General features: G+C 31.2%; 1 protein-coding gene across 4 annotated transcripts in view; it reads left to right on the top strand.

The window, feature by feature from the left end:
* The window catches only part of LOC106640288 (ELAV-like protein 1), a 356,393-nt gene that overhangs the window by 220,270 nt on the left and 119,646 nt on the right, over window positions 1–16,477 (top strand). The window lies entirely within an intron of this gene.

Here is a 16,477-nt window from a genome sequence, read left to right as displayed (position 1 = left end):
TTTATTCCCGATCCATTAGTTTAGGTAATTGCTGTTACCTATATATATATATAAGATAAAGCTCATCAAAAGCTCTCAAAAAGCTTTTTACAAAATTTGGATTCGATGGATAATTAACGAGATATTGTTAATTTAACAATTGATCCATTCCTCTAATCACAGAGCACTTAGCCTCAGGAGGCGGGGCCTAAGCATTGTGGAGGGGCGAATACGCATAGCTTAACTCTTCTACAAAGAAGGTAGTCATCGGTATGCCAGAAGACAAGGTTACCAACTGCAGAGATTTAATTAGTTTTCATACCAGTGCAAAATTCAAATAGCAAGGCCGAAGTATTTTAACCGGAAATCTGATTTTTGAGAAATGATTACGTACGTCCACTACGCTTATTCAGTGCATATTTTTTTCTCAGTAAATTTCACAGAGAAACAATTCAATTTAAACTTTTTAAAACATGCATGTCCTCATAAAAAAGACCAGAATGTGAGAGCGTCTCATGCGTTAAGCTCGTATACTCAGTAAGACTCTTGATCTTTTAACGTTGAACTACTTGGAGAAAAAATTCTAATTTCTTATACACTGTAAAAAAAGCTTATTTTACGCATTCACTTGGTCAAATTTTTTTATTTCATCAAACTTCTTAGTCTGATTCATGAAAATAAAAAAAAATAAAAAGTAATAACTGAAATTACGATTAAGCAAGAAATGTGCGTTTATGGGGCACACCTCTCTAGCGTGTAAGATTTTACTAGAAAAAAATCAGCATTTAATCCACACAAAGCTATATCGTCTAAGAAATTACAAGTTAATTTAGAAACGCAAAAAGATCTCACGCGTTTAGCGTGATTGCTCAGCGCGAATGTTTATGCTTGTTTTTCAATCTGCGTGTCGATAGGTCTTGAACCTCTTGGTCACTGGAGTACCACATGACGAATAAATAAAAAAAGCTTAAAAATACCGTGCATCGAGATTGTTTATTCATCGCAAAGCTCTTACGTTAATCGCATTATTATCTAAGATGACAACATAATTATTCTTAATTTCTTCAACGTCCTCAGCATTAAAAGTTAGAGTAGGTGGTAAGGTTCAGCATGGTAAGCGTGTTAGACAAGCAGAAGCCTTAATTTTTATTTTTGTTTACTTTTTAGAACAAAGTTCTTTGTGTCGCGTTACTCGGGGGGCTAGAATTTTAAAACCGACGGATTCTTTTTTTTGAATTAGAAGTCTTTTCCACTCAAGTTTCTCCCCTTACCCCGTCCCCCTCACCTACTGTTCTCTACACACTTTCCCTCTCCTCACTATATATGTATATCTGCCAATCATGCCGTGTTACTCTTCTGCACACCTTTACCTACCATTCCCCCATCAAGTAATTAATTTTTTTTTTAAATTTAATTTTATTTTGCCACAGTTATTTTTCTTCGACTTTGAATTTTTTTCTTTTACAATTCTAGAAAAAAAAAAAAAAAAAAAAAACATTTTCCAATGAAGAGATTTGAGCCCTCGACCTCCTGTATATGAGTTTCTTTACCTTATCCACTCTGCTACGAGCGCTACCGGCTATAGAAACTCAGTTTCTTGTACTTATCGTGTGGTTTGCAACAATAATATTCCATTTTAATACGTATTTACTGATACTACATGTAATTCATGATAATTAAATTTGCATAAATATGGTTATGTAGATTAAGTATAATAAGGCGCTTTATTACGCATTAAATATTTGTATTTTATGCATTTGATGCATAAAATACCGACCGATTCTTATTAAACCTGAGGTTTTTCTAGCATTACAGTAATGCTAATAATTACTGTTATAAATAAAAAAAACAACAACAAACCAGGGGGGATAAATGGGTCATGGGTCCCACGGTAAGTACGAAGTTCTTTAAACATGACATGAGTATAAAAACACGATTTCTCAGGTAACAAGAGGGTCGCCAGATCTGTAGGAAGAACGAAGCTCTATAAACGTAAGTACTGCATTCATGTAGTTTACTAAACGAAAACTTGAAAAACGAATGAAAAAATAAAATAAAAAAAATAGTTCAGTACTCACGATTGTTAAACTTCGTGAGTACTGTATTTATGCACGACGTTTTCACGAAGTTTAACCATCGTGAGTACTGAACTATTTTTTTTATTTTATTTTTTTATTCGTTTTTCAAGTTTTTGTTTAGTGAACTACATGAATGCAGTACTAACGTTTATAGAGCTTCGTTCTTCCTACGGATCTGGCGACCCTCTTGTTACCTGAGAAATCGTGTTTTTATACCTATGTCATGTTTAAAGAACTTCGTACTTACCGTGGGACCCATGACCCATTTATCTTCCCTGGTTTGTTGTTGTTTTTTTTATTTATAACAGTAATTATTAGCATTACTATAATGCCAAAAAAAACCTCAGGTTTGATAAAAATCGGTTGGTATTTTTTGCATCAAATGCATAAAATACAAATATTTAATGCGTAATAATTTTTTTAATCTATGGGAAAAAAAATTGAGGTTTCTGCTTATGTCACACGCTTACCAGACTGAACCTTACCACCTACTTTAACATTTAATGCTAAGGACGTTGGAGAGATCAAGAATAATTATGTTGTCATCTTAGATAATAATGCGATTAATTTAAGAGCTTTGCGATTAATAAACAAGCGCAGTGCGTAGTATTTTTAAGCTTTTTTTTACTTATTCGTCATGTGGTACACCAGTGACCAAGAAGTTCAAGACCTATCAACACACAGATTGAAAAACAAGCATGATCATTTGCGCTGAGCTATCGCGCTTATCGCGTAAGATTTTTTTGCGTTTCTAAATTTACTTGTAATTTTTTAGACGATAGAGCTTAGTATGGATTAAATGCCGATCCTTTTTCTGTCAAATCTTACATGTTAGAGAGGTATGCCGCATAAACGCACTTGACGCGTTTAATCTTGTTTTTGTTTATTAATTTTTTTTAAAATAAAGTAAATAAAACTATAAAAATTAAGGAAATAAATAAATAAGACCAAGCAAATGCATGAGATGCGCTTTTCTTTTTTGAATATGTTATTTTTATCTTAAAATAGTCTTAAAATTTGGAAGATGTTGCTTTATGGATCAAACAAAAGGAAACATAAGTAAAAATTGAGTCTTTTGCTTACATCACACGCTTACCATGCTGGACCTTACCGCCTACTTTAACTTTTAATGCTGAGAACATTGGAGAGATTAGGAATAATTATGTTGTCATCTTAGATAATAATGCGATTAACGTGAGAGCTTTGCGCAGAATAAACAAGCTTAGTTCACGGTATTTTTGAGCTTTTTTTTATTTATTCGTCATGTGGTACTTCAGTGACCAAGAGATTCAAGACCTATCAACACGCTGATTACAAAACAAGCATAATTATTCGCGCTGAGCTATCGCGCTTTACGCGGGAGATTTTCTTGCGTTTTTAATTTACTTGCAATTCTTCAGACGATAAAGCTTTGTATAGATTAAATGCTGATCCTGTTTTGGACGATAAAGTTTGACAGAATGCATAAAATTCAATCAACTAATATCGCGAAATGTGCTTTTTTTTTTTTACACTTTTTTTTTATTTTTAAGTAGTTTGGGGCTTCTGCCAGTTAATTACTCTCATCATGTTGGACCTTTTCGCCTACTTGAACTTTTAGTGCCTATAACGTTAGAGGGGAAGGAATAGTTATGTTTCAAAATTAGATAATTAAAGCTCTAGATTTGGAAGATTTTTGATAAATGAACAAGCTCAATGCACGGTTTTTTTAAGCTTTTTTCTATTTTTTTGTCATGTGGTACTCCAGAGACCAAGAGGTTCAAGACCTATCGACACGCAGATTGAAAAACAAGCATAATCATTCGCGCTGAGCAATCACGCTTAACGCGTGAGATTTTTTTGTGTTTCTAAATTTAATTATAATTTTTCAGACAATAAAGCTTTGTATAGATGAAATGCTTATCCTTTTATAGTAAAATCTTACACGTAAGAGAGGTGTGCCCCAGCAACGCCCATTTCTTGCTTAATCGTAATTTCATTTATTATTTTTAATTTTTTTCATTTTCGTAAATCAGACTAAAATGTTTGATGAAATAAAAAAATTTGACGAAGTAAATACGTGAAATAAGCTTCTTCAACATTATACAAAAAATTAAAATTTTTTCTCCAAGTAGTTCAACGTTAAAAGATCAAGAGTTTTACTGAGTATTTTAGCTCAACGCATGAGACCCTCTCACATTCTGGCTCTTTTTATTAGGCGATGCATGTTTAAAAAATTGGAATTGAATTGTTTCTCTGTGAAATTTACTGAGAAAAAAATATGCACTGAATAAGCGTAGTGGACGTACGTAATCATTTCTCAAAAATCAGATTTCCGGTTAAAATACTTCGGCCTTGCTATTTGAATTTTGCACTGGTATGAAAACTAATTAAATCTCTGCAGTTGGTAACCTTGTCTTCTGGCATATCGATGACTACCTTCTTTGTAAAAGAGTTAAGCTATGCGTATTCGCCCCTCCACAATGCTTAGGCCCCGCCTCCTGAGGCTAAGTGCTCTGTGATTGGAGGAATGGATCAATTATTAAATTAACAATATCTCGTTAATTATCCATCGAATCCAAATTTTGTAAAAAGCTTTTTGAGAGCTTCTGATGAGCTTTATCTCGTAGTATAGTTTTGTGGGCTCAAAATTAGAACACCCTGTATTTATATATATATAGTACCTGTATAGTGTTACGGAACAAGCTTTGGAGATTTTCGTATAGATGAAGAGCAGTTTATTCCGATTTATTGAATAAATTGATTAAGGAGTCTAAAATATTGCACTGAATTGCTCCACCAAGAAAGCAGAGCAGGAGCTTGAACTTGTCAACTAAAAATTCAAGAAACTTTACGCTGACCACTTAGCCATGACTGCCGCTGGGAGTGACTGTATTAATTGCACTCTTAGATGCAATGTATTGCGTCGACAGTTGTACGATGGTGTACTAACACACGGGCGCTGACTAGACTGAATTAAACCACGTTTGTTACAATAGTAATAACACTTATGGAACTTCTTGAATACAGCTTACTTTTTTTTAAAACCAAATTTGACAAATATTAAAAATATTACAACTATTTTGGATTTTTTCGAATCATAAGTTTTCTCAATTTCTTTGAGAGTTGCAGTTAGTATTAATTTTTTAACATCTCCGAGCCTTAGCTCTTAGTCTTGATCATCTGAGGTCGTCAGATTATCTGATTGCATAGGAATTTGTACAGGTCAAGGCGAAAAAGTGTGCAGAAAGTACTTTTTTTTTTCTTTGCTAATTTAGTACTAACTGCTAGATCCCGATATAATGTCTTTTAATTCATTGTTATAATTTAATATTATAGGTAGCTTGTAAGAGGTTAGCGTGGAGCATGAAATGGGGTAAGGCCCTACTAGTGCTTGTACATACAAAACAAGAAATGTAAGATATTTTTTTGGTATGGTAGTAGAAGTTCAAAGATTAAATAGAAATTTGACAAGCATCTTCAAACTTTGAATATGTGATTGTAGTATTTTGAATATGTAACATTTTTTATAATTTATGTCTACTTAATATATTGATATTGCATTTTGAAGTCCATTTGAATAACCCCCTAGCTCATTTTTTTATATACAAATAATCATGGAACTACTTGAGTTTTAGAGATGGTTTAATTTACTTTATTAATTTTTTTTAATTGGCATTAATTGTTACAGTAACTTTTCATTTCTAGCCAATTCCAAATATTATTGCAATTTATTCGTACATTCGTATGTATAAAAACTTTGTACATAGAAATAGCGAGTTGTGGTAATATGTAGTATCAATAATAAGAATAAATTATAACAAAGAAAAATAACCGTAGGTATGAATGTGAATTGACTTAATTAGTGTAAAAGTTAATATTAAAACTTTTTTAATAGTGCTTGGAGGTTGGCGCATTAGGCAAAAAAAATGTTAGAGCTTCATTAACTTCTATGTTCATTTGTATTCTTAAAAACACGTCTATATGCACATGCGAGCTAAGTGAGTCTGCTTGTGTTTTACGCATCGATGGACAGAATACCCGTAGTCGATGCTTCTGCTGCTAATGCACGTACAGCACAACATCTAAGTATCGATTGAAACATCAAGTGTATAAAACAATCACCTTCTTAAGTGCATACTTTTCTTCCGTTTAAAGTATTCTTGCTTGGACTCTCGATACCAACGCTATTGAAATATTGTGATTTGTTATTTCACAACGTAACAAACTCATACTTCGTTGTATTTAATGTTAAAAACCATTGATTTGATGTCCCAGATTTAGTTTTTTAGCTTTTAAACGAAATATTTAGTGCTTAGCTTAGTTTTTTCTTTTTTTTTTTTCTTTTTCATCGGGTAACCACAACAGCTCTTAGGCCAAGTGGCCGGGGCCACCCACTCACCACCTATGTGTAGGGGTGTATTGCTGCACCTATTTTTCAACCCTTTTACTGATTTTATACCTAATCCATGGGTACATGTTTTTTTAAACGTGACCAAAATGCTCTCCAATTTTAAAAAATTTAACAAAGTAGGTAGAATACTTTCTATACTTTGAGTTACCAAATTTCATTTATTTGCTTAAAGTGAAAAAATAATGTATAAAATGTAAAAATAAGACCTCTGATTGCTTACTCCAGTATATTAGATTGATAGCAATGTGTTGATTAAAGCAAGATGACCAAAATTGACAGTATTTCTTATAATAAAATTACAAATATCTATGGACTCCTTTCACTCACACCTTCATCATTATGAATAATGAAGAAAGACTAAAAACTGGATATCTTGGAGGATAACTGTTACCTTAGATAGTTATCTTAAAAAAAAATCTTTTTTTTTTACCATACTGACAGCCCTTACAGAATTTAATAGCTCTGATCACACACAAATGAATAATCATCGTAAAAAATAATATAGAGTCTCTTAAGGGTCCAACAACTGTAATTGTACAAAAAAATTATTTTACAAAACAACACAGAAGAAAATAAAATTTATAATTATAAGTTAATTTATACAAACAACTTTTGCAAATTAAATTTGCAATGCAGGTGCCAAAACATCACGTCAAAAGGACGCTAATGGCTCCTAGGGATTTATCTACGTACTACAGCATAATACCTTATGACACAAGCTGAAATGAAAATAATGCTATCGTACCTAAAATGTGTATCAAAGTACATACAAAACAGTCTTAAAAAATTACATTAAGTCAACACACATATGTACACAGCAAAAAATACGTTCAGACTACGGTATAAACTAAATAAACATCAAGTAAGCAGTGGGCCGGAAAGGGACCTAATAGTAAGAACGTAAGGATTACATGTTAAAATTGTAGAAAACAATGAACTATAACCATTATACTAATTTTAAAATATTATTCATAATGATAAAAAACCAGAAACATTCATGTGTTATTTGTTGGATTATTACTTTTAAATAAAAAATTCTTGAGTAAGTTGCGTTATTATGAATATTATTAAGTTGTATTATTATTCACTCAATTAGTAAAAATTATTATAAATAATTAACACCTATATTTATTTCGTTCTCTTTCAAGAATCTTCACTTTCTCAAAGTAATAGCCCTGTGGACCATGTACAGAGTAAGCCTGCAAAGCACACCTTTCGTCTTTGTATCTAATGTGACGCATACGTAAGTGTCTCTCTTTCTGGCCGATGTATCACATTCCGTTCTCACGTAATATCATGTGGACAATGCCACTCATATCCAACTTCCTCATTGAGTTAAATTACAACCTCATAATATAAGACAAATTTTTTGATCTTGCGTTAACAACACGTTTAGTATACTTGGACAAAGCTCTGCGAAGAGTCGTCAAACAATAATTGTCAATTATCAAGAGTTTTTTTACCTTTGCAACATACACGCTGTGATATTTTTTGTTAGCAAGTAAGACCGCTTTATCAATCAACTTAAGTATAGTATTTTTTTTTTATAACTAATTACATAATCTGAAAAATAATTTTAAAAACTTCCTGAAGGAATAGATTCTTTGAACTGTGAAAAGGAAAATGTTTCGAATTTCTGATTATAATCAAATCTAAGAAATGAGGTTTGTAGTTATTCTTCAGTTTGTGTAAAAACTGTATGTTAGGATAATATGAATTTTTAATATTTGATATTTGGTCAATGTGGTCAAGGCACTTTGTTAATAAGAAGTTAAGTATCATTGACGTTACGGAAATAAAATACTAGGTTATTGCCATAATTATTTTTCAAATTAGAAAGACAGTCTTTTTCCAGGTCATCCACTACAAGATTAGTGGAAAGTGGTAAAATGGGGGTCCCCATTAGTGTGTGACGTTACGTTTTCACGCCCTGAGACACCTTAGTGTTGTAGCAAGGGTGGTCCTGAAACAATCCCCAAAGACAGTTACTTCCTTTTGTCGATGTCCACACGATGCTGAAACGCGAAACTTATTTCCCCACTATTCCGACGCTTACTGCTTAGCTTTTCAACTCTTTTCCCAGAGGAGGTCCCGCCAGGTTCTCAGGAGTTGTCCGTCTGGAAGCAGGCTGCTCTCCTAAGGAAAAACGATGGTTCTTACCTGCAAATACCGCTGTCCGGAGGTGGCATGCAAATAATACATGAAAGGCGAAATTCTCGAGTCATAAAATTCACTTTACTTGGCACAAATAATTACGGAGGCGTTTAAGCCCAGGAGTTTTGGCACGATCCGACACTATCTCCATGACACAGTACGTGACAGGCACATACTTTCTCTTTCTCTCTCTCTCTCTCTCTCTCTCTCTCTCTCTCACGCTTTATTCACCCTTGGGCTGTCCCACAAGGCTTAATGGTAACCCACACTTGAAATACTGTACAAGATTACACCACGCATTTGTGACATTATTTTACAGTTACAATACATTTGGTACGGCCGTCCTTGCTGGGCTCTGTCTCCAGATCGGGTTCGGTCATAGTTGTCCTTAAGGAGAACTTAATGATGCGGGTTGGCTTCAGCTATTTCGGATATGGCCTTGGATACGGCGGCAACACGAGGATGGATCTGATGGGTTGGAGGATTCCTGGCAGCCTTCTCTTAATTTCTCTCTTCACTTTTTACCTCTCGCTTTCCTCATTCTCAGTTTTAATCAATTCGAAAAAGTCCACATTAAAAGTTCTATCATCCGTATCGTGAGCGAGCTTAGACTAGAGTGATGCGTGGGCCCACCAATTAGTGCAGCCTCACGCATCATCGAACTCGGTCACTGTACCTGCTCACACACACATGCATACTTGTACATAATATATTCGGTGCAGTTTATGGTATGCAACTCACATACATTTGAAGTCGTTACTATAGCACGGCAATTATAAGCGTTAACTCTTTTCTACATAGGTGTCTTAGTATCTCTGCCTTTCTTTCGTCCTTTTTCTTCTCTGTAGTGCTATCTTTCTCTACGATTTTCACACATGAAACCAAAAGCATGTAGACCCAGGCCTTTATAATTTTATGTCATTTTTTGAGACTTTTCCCTTAGGATGTATTTTGGCGCTTACTGTCGCAGGAGAAAGAGAAAAATGACTCTTAATACAAAACTACTGTTGATATGTCATTTTTAGACATTAAATAAATATTTTAATTCATTAAAAAATCGATTCTGCCAAAAAATATGTGGGACTGTTGATTAGAGATACAACAGGACACAAAGGGGCATCAACTTTGTGCATCCTCAGCAGACCATATGACTTAGCTATGGAGTATTATCCATTAAAGACAAATGATAAGAATGGTAGGTTCTAGACAGAGAACCATCATTAATAGCTTATTTAAAATGGACAAGGCTCTTTTTTGTAGGGAAATTAAGGAATTTTTTAGAATAATTTTGTAGTGTAAATGTCCTGATTAAGGAAATGTCCTTGGCTGTCTACCGTTGTCGTGCCAGCTATACAAGCATTGCAAAGCATCATCACGTAACTTAGTCTATCGTTTGATCAGTGACAAGTGAGTCGTAATATGTATAAACTCTCGCGTACCTAAGGTAATTGTGGCATATAACAAATTGTATTGAACATTGTATCATTGTGCATATGCAACTTTATTTACATCTCTTTTACACTGATGAGGCTGATAAAAAGAATCAGCAGAACGTTGCTGTATTTAACTAAGAAATACTAATACTCCAGGTGTATTTTTTTCTTGAACCCCACCATCAACGGATCATCGATTACCTCACTTCTCAATGAATTGATTAAATAAATAGCCCATCTTAAAAAAACATGTATAACAATAATAACAACAGCTATTGTGTCTGTTCGTAAGCTTTAAAATTTAAGATTTATGTGAATTGAACAAGAATTAGCTGTGCTGTTGTGTTAAGTCGTATTTTTAAAGCTCTAAGACACGGATGAAAAATAAAGGACCTCTAAATGAATGTTTTTCCTCAACATAAGCTTGTATTTATAATTACTTTTCTTAGCAATACATGAGAAATCATGAGATATTACTGTTCTTATTGTCCTATTAAGTATTTAGAATGACTACTGCAGCTGTACGCATCTTTATTATTCTTTAATTTCTCAGTACGGTTATTACAGTACATTACATTTCAAAGGACAAAAGAACGGATTACAAAGCACTTGGAAGTCGATGCTGTACTTTTATCTTATGTAACGTTTATGAATTTTTACCTTTCTCCGTCAAATTATGAAATTTTTTTTCACAATTTTAAGATTAACAGCGTAACATAACCTTTCAGGTAGCAATCGCATTTTCTGCTTACTAGATAGGTATTTTGGCATAATCTGCCCTAAATTTGTTTCCTAAGCCGTAAGTAAGAATGAAAATCATGCAGATTATTGCTTAACTACTTTTTTATAAGCAGAGAATGCAAGTTTTTAGTCGGGAGGAATATCCCTTGCAAACAGTTGATGCTTTGCTACCATTAATTATTGACGTTTATTGTTGTTAATTTCTATAATTATTTAAAAAATCGAACTATTTTCATTTTTTACCAGAATAAATCATTTAAACGACTAATACTTCCAAAACCACACAAACTCAATATTTGAAGAAATTTAGGCTTTTTGCTCTAATCAAAATTTTGAGCCACAGCTAAAGTTTTTGATATCTGTTTTTAATTCTATTTGCTTTTTGAAAATATTAAATTGTCTAATAATATTGCTCACAACAAACTTTACCTATTATTTTTAGCTACTCAGTGCATGAAGAAAAATGTGTTTTGTATTGACTTCATAAATAAATCAGTTGTCTGTAAGAATATTGTTGTGTTTTGTGTAAATGTATTCTTGTGACCATTTTTACTAAAAAAACTAGACACAAAGAATTTGAAGATTTTAAGTTATCTTACCTTATTCAACATTTTTATTCAAATCTGTATCTTGTACATCTAAAGTAGATTCAAATGAATTTCTTATGTGATTTTGTAACAAATTCTTTATAAAATTTCTGTTAACATGACTCCATAAAAATAACTTTTAACAAAACTAAAACGTTAGGTAAGTTACATGTGCTAAGTTAATATTTTGTTAGAAACTTCTGAAGCTTGAGTACACTGGCAATGAATAGTATTTTTTCTAATAAATCTGTAGCCTTATAAAGATCTGAAATCCAAGTATAAAAACGGTCAAATTTTTTTTTCGTGCAACTACATTTTGTATGTGATACCATGTGTACACCATGTAAGGCTTGCATAAATTACTAGTTAAAAGTCAATATTACTTAGTTTGATTTTGTTAAGGTACAAGTGCTAAACATAAATATACTACAAGTGTCGTACAAAATGTATATTACGCAGAAAAAAAGGTGACTATTTTTTTAGTTCGGTTTTAGAACGTCTCATGGCTACAGATTTATTAGAAAAAATAATAGTTATTGCCAGTGTATAAGGGAATCAGGAATTTCTTACAAAATATTACTGCAACACATTTAACTTAGCTTATCATTTAGTTTTGTTAAACAGTATTTTTACGATGATATATCTTTCTAGGAAGACACAATTTTTTAATATTTATAAAAAAATGTCAATTACATCAAGTATTGCTCAAGTTATTAAGTACTCAATAGTTTTTGTTTGTACAACATAGCTACGGTGATCTTCAATGGTGCTACTAAACTTTTCACTTAATTTTCCTTTGATAAAGCTGTTTTAAATAAATGAATGCGTTTAGGGGTTAAGTTGTCCAAACAGTTCATAAATTTACCGATTGTAATTAAATTTCTTAAAAAATTTGGTTTCAGGATTTTTAATCTGTTATGCTTTTTTTTTTGTTAAAGTACTACTTTATCATATTATTCTCAGAAATTTCTTCCTAAAGCTCACTACATATACTAAATTACTCTTTTCAACAATATAAAATCTAACTCATCAAAAATCCCAAATATGCTATTGATTTCACAAGCTTTTACTCCTATGCCTTTTTGTTTATTGATGTTATAAGTTGTTTTCACGATGATTAATCATTTCTAACAAAAGTACGTACAAAAACCGTAAAAGCGATGTACAAGTTACCTAAGCAATTATATTTATGAAACGATTTTTAATTTTACTACACCTTTAATAGTTTTTAATTTATGATTTGTAACTACCTAAATCACTGAGATAAATAAAAAGGCTTAGGTTTACAGCTTGTTATTCAGGGTTGTTTTCTGAAAAATAGTTAGAGTTTCTTATATTATTAATTATATTATGCTGATGCTATTAAAGCTGCGCTGCATGATTTAATGTAAAAAAATGTTTTATCAAACAATACGTAAATTAGTAAATTACTTGATTGCGTCTTTGACTCATAATACACTGATAAAAAGAATGAAAAACAACGTTATGTTGCAATTATCTATCTTCTCATTTTTTTTTTCTAGAGCTTTTAATTGTGTTACCAAGTATGGGCTTAGTTAATCATGAGAAACAGTTAAGTTAGGTGGCATTTTTTTTTTTAATAAAATATTTGTTTTTAAAAAAAATCAAGTCCATTCACTAGATATTAATAACAACCTTATTGTTAAAATAAAAAAAAGCTAATTTTTTTTGAATGATTTACTAGTATTTCCTATCTAAAACTTATATTAATCATAAAAATCTTACTCTTCCCAAAGTTGATTCGTCTACAAATATCGTATAATTAGTATGTGTAATAATAATAACTTACTACTGTTACTAAGAAATTATACAATTTATTGATGTTACTGAATTTATTTATTACAAATCCTTATTTAGATACGGAAATGAAGGTGTTAACTTTTTACATGAAATTCGAGATTAGTATAATATAGTTTGATGTATTGAAGGTATTTATATTTTTTGTGCATATTTTAAATTTGTCACAGAGTAAGTATCCTATCTTAGCCCTGCCACGTTTTGCCTGTCTTCATTAAAAATAGTTGTAGGTACACACATAGCATACACGACTTTGATCAGCCAAATATATTTAACAATTTGTAGTATTTATTGTTTGTTGGACGATTTTACTATTAGAAAGTCATCCACTTACCCCCCTCTTTTGAGGCACCATTGTTCTTTACTATAATCTGCAAATCTGCATGTCATAGTAAAGGCATTTTAACAGTTGCCTGTTTGTATAATATACAGGTGATTATTAAATTTAAAAAACATTACCAAGGTACTCAGAAGAAAGTGATGGAGCAGAGTCTCGAACCTGAATCCTACAGGCAGGAAAAAAGCGCTGTACCATCTCAGCTGCTGAGAACTTCCAATGCTGCGTACTACCTACTGTACAATTAGGAAATACCTGTAGCTAATACGATACTGTTGGAAGCTCTGCTTTATTTAAAGAAAACGCCTATCCCAATCATACACAGAAAAAACTTGGTTTGCAGCTAACTTAACGATAAGGCCATGGTTCATAAAAGCTGAGCCAGAAGAAATTTAGGAAATGAATTGAAGTATTTTTGAGTATACAGGTTATGTTTTCGATGTTCTATAAAATTTAGGGCCTGTATTTATTTGTAAAGCTGTGAAATAGCAGTAAAAAGACTGGATCAAACTAAAGTACATAAGGCATACCGTTAAAAATACTAATTTCCCAATGTTTGAGAATTTAAGAATGAAAATCTAAAGTAAATAATAGCACAGTAGCCAAGGCTTTGTCTGCTTTCTTAAACTTACCTCATCAAGCTTCTGTGTGACTTGATACTTAAAGAATTTTCAAAAACCTTGACTGTTATTTGGATATTTTTTTCGTGAGCAAATGGAGTTACCACTTTTGTGTCTTCCATATGTATCATTATTTATCTATTGTGCTTTTCATCGAAGATTTGAAAGAAAAATGTCTTTACCATTTTTTAGCTATCATAATAAAATGTTTGACCATGAAATAAATTATATTTAGTCCGAACATTTCTTAAAAAGACCGAACTATTGAATTCTATTGATTTCCTAGATTGTTTTATTTCGATCTGCATTATTTTTAATAAGAAGAATTAAACAAAAATAACTACCTCAGGCTTCAAATTCATTGCTTGAACAAGAAATTTATATAAGTTAAAAAACTTATAAGGTCTGATCAACAATTTTGAATATCTTTTAAGTCGTTGTTAACGCTTTGTCCAATGTCATAATCAAGATAATAAAACTTTGTTTATTATTAAAAAAAAATGTCGATCAGAAGTCTTATTTTTATTTGTAAACGTTTTTCGAGTCTTAACGTTCATAAAAAAATTTATATTGAACTCATGTTCTTAAAAGACACTAAATATATATATATATATATATATATATATATATATATATATATATATATATATACATATAACAGTTTTAATTATTAATATATTTATCTGTGTTATTAATTAATTTTTTCTAATTTTGCTTAAACGAGGCGTTAAAAGTATTTTCTATTAATAAATTGCTTAAAAAACTTTTCTCACCTTTAACCATTTTTTAATATCTTTAATTACATTTAAATGAAAAGAAAGTTGATGGATCTTATTAAAGAGAATATAACCCTGGCTATATTCTAAAATATTTTGGGTTTTCTATTAGTTTTGTTATTTTCTTTGCAAATTTAATTAAATATACAGTGCAGTATTGAAACAGATACAGCAATTTAATTATCAATGTGACAGTTTTATGTTTGCCTTAAACAACTTTTTTGTAAGACAACTATTAGATCATAAATTAAAATTTAAAAATACTGATACGGCTATTTTTTAAGTAAGAACATAAGTGTTGCAAGCACTATTTATAATATTTAATATCATATATTTAGGATATCAAATGTTTTCAAGTATCATCTGAGATGTAATTTAAGATTTTTTTTTTTTACATACATTACTTGCTGCACAACATTATACATTTTTAAGTCCCAATCTATGGATGACCAACAAACAATGTGTCTGGTCACAAGTATTTCATAACTTAAATTTCAACTAACTAGTAAATAAGCATATGGTCAATATTGTTGACATAACTCATTTCTAAAAATGTAAAATATTTTTTTGCTTAAAATTCATTTATTTAATCTGAGGTTGATTTTATATTATATCAAAAAAAAAATTTTTTTGTGTTGGAGTTACTATAGACAAAACTAGATAAGCAAAATGAACTTGTTTACGCTCAACCATCATGAAAACGAAGAACTCAGGAGTGTCATTTATTCGTCATATCTGATTAATTAATAAAACAATTGTTCTATGTAAAACTGACGGAAGTAATGTATAAACACGATTTGTATGAATAATCGTGTAAGTAAAAAATAAGCCTCATGAATAATGCTTAAAGTAAAAAAAGAGGTACTGTGTTGTCATTTACACAAATACTCGAGGAAAAATTCTTTGCTCGTTGATATACTTGCATTACAAGGCTTGATGATCACTGATTTAATAAACAAACTGGAAAAAAAAGTATTTTGCATAATTAAAAAATATTTTTTGTTGAAAGAAGTTAGTATTCAGAGCTCACAGGATGGGCAAATCTCTACTACATTCTATGATAATAGGGCTACGCCTTCTGCGAATTTTGTACGCCAACCCTCAAATGTCAATTCAAGATATTTCTTACAAGCTTTAATGCAAATTAAACTGACGTTTATTACTTAGTTTTTTCTTTACTTCATTCGTTTTTAATTTATACTTTATTTTTCTTCTTCCTTATTTTTTTATCCGAAAGCATTAAATAAAATGAATAGAACTTTACAGTTCTAAAGATAAAACTACTTTAAACTGATTGAACTGCAATATCATTAGTTATTTTAAAAATAATTACTTATAAATAGTTTCATTATAAGATACTAAAACTCTATTATTCTAAAAACTCCTAAGATTAACAGAAATATCTTTTTCTTTCAAAGGGTGCATAAAATCTTCATGTATTTCGGATGTTCATAAATAAAAAATACATTCGCTGTCAAAAGATAAAAAACGCTCACTAAATTAAGCCTTATGCTTAGTCATGATAAAATTCATTCCTCCTATGACGTAAACAGTTTATATG

The sequence above is a fragment of the Copidosoma floridanum genome, unplaced genomic scaffold (genome assembly GCF_036245765.1).
Source record: "Copidosoma floridanum isolate Cflo_tuat_1 unplaced genomic scaffold, Cflo_Japanese_pri ptg000027l, whole genome shotgun sequence".
NCBI lineage: Eukaryota > Metazoa > Arthropoda > Insecta > Hymenoptera > Encyrtidae > Copidosoma > Copidosoma floridanum.
This window is presented reverse-complemented; position numbering and strand designations above follow the sequence as displayed.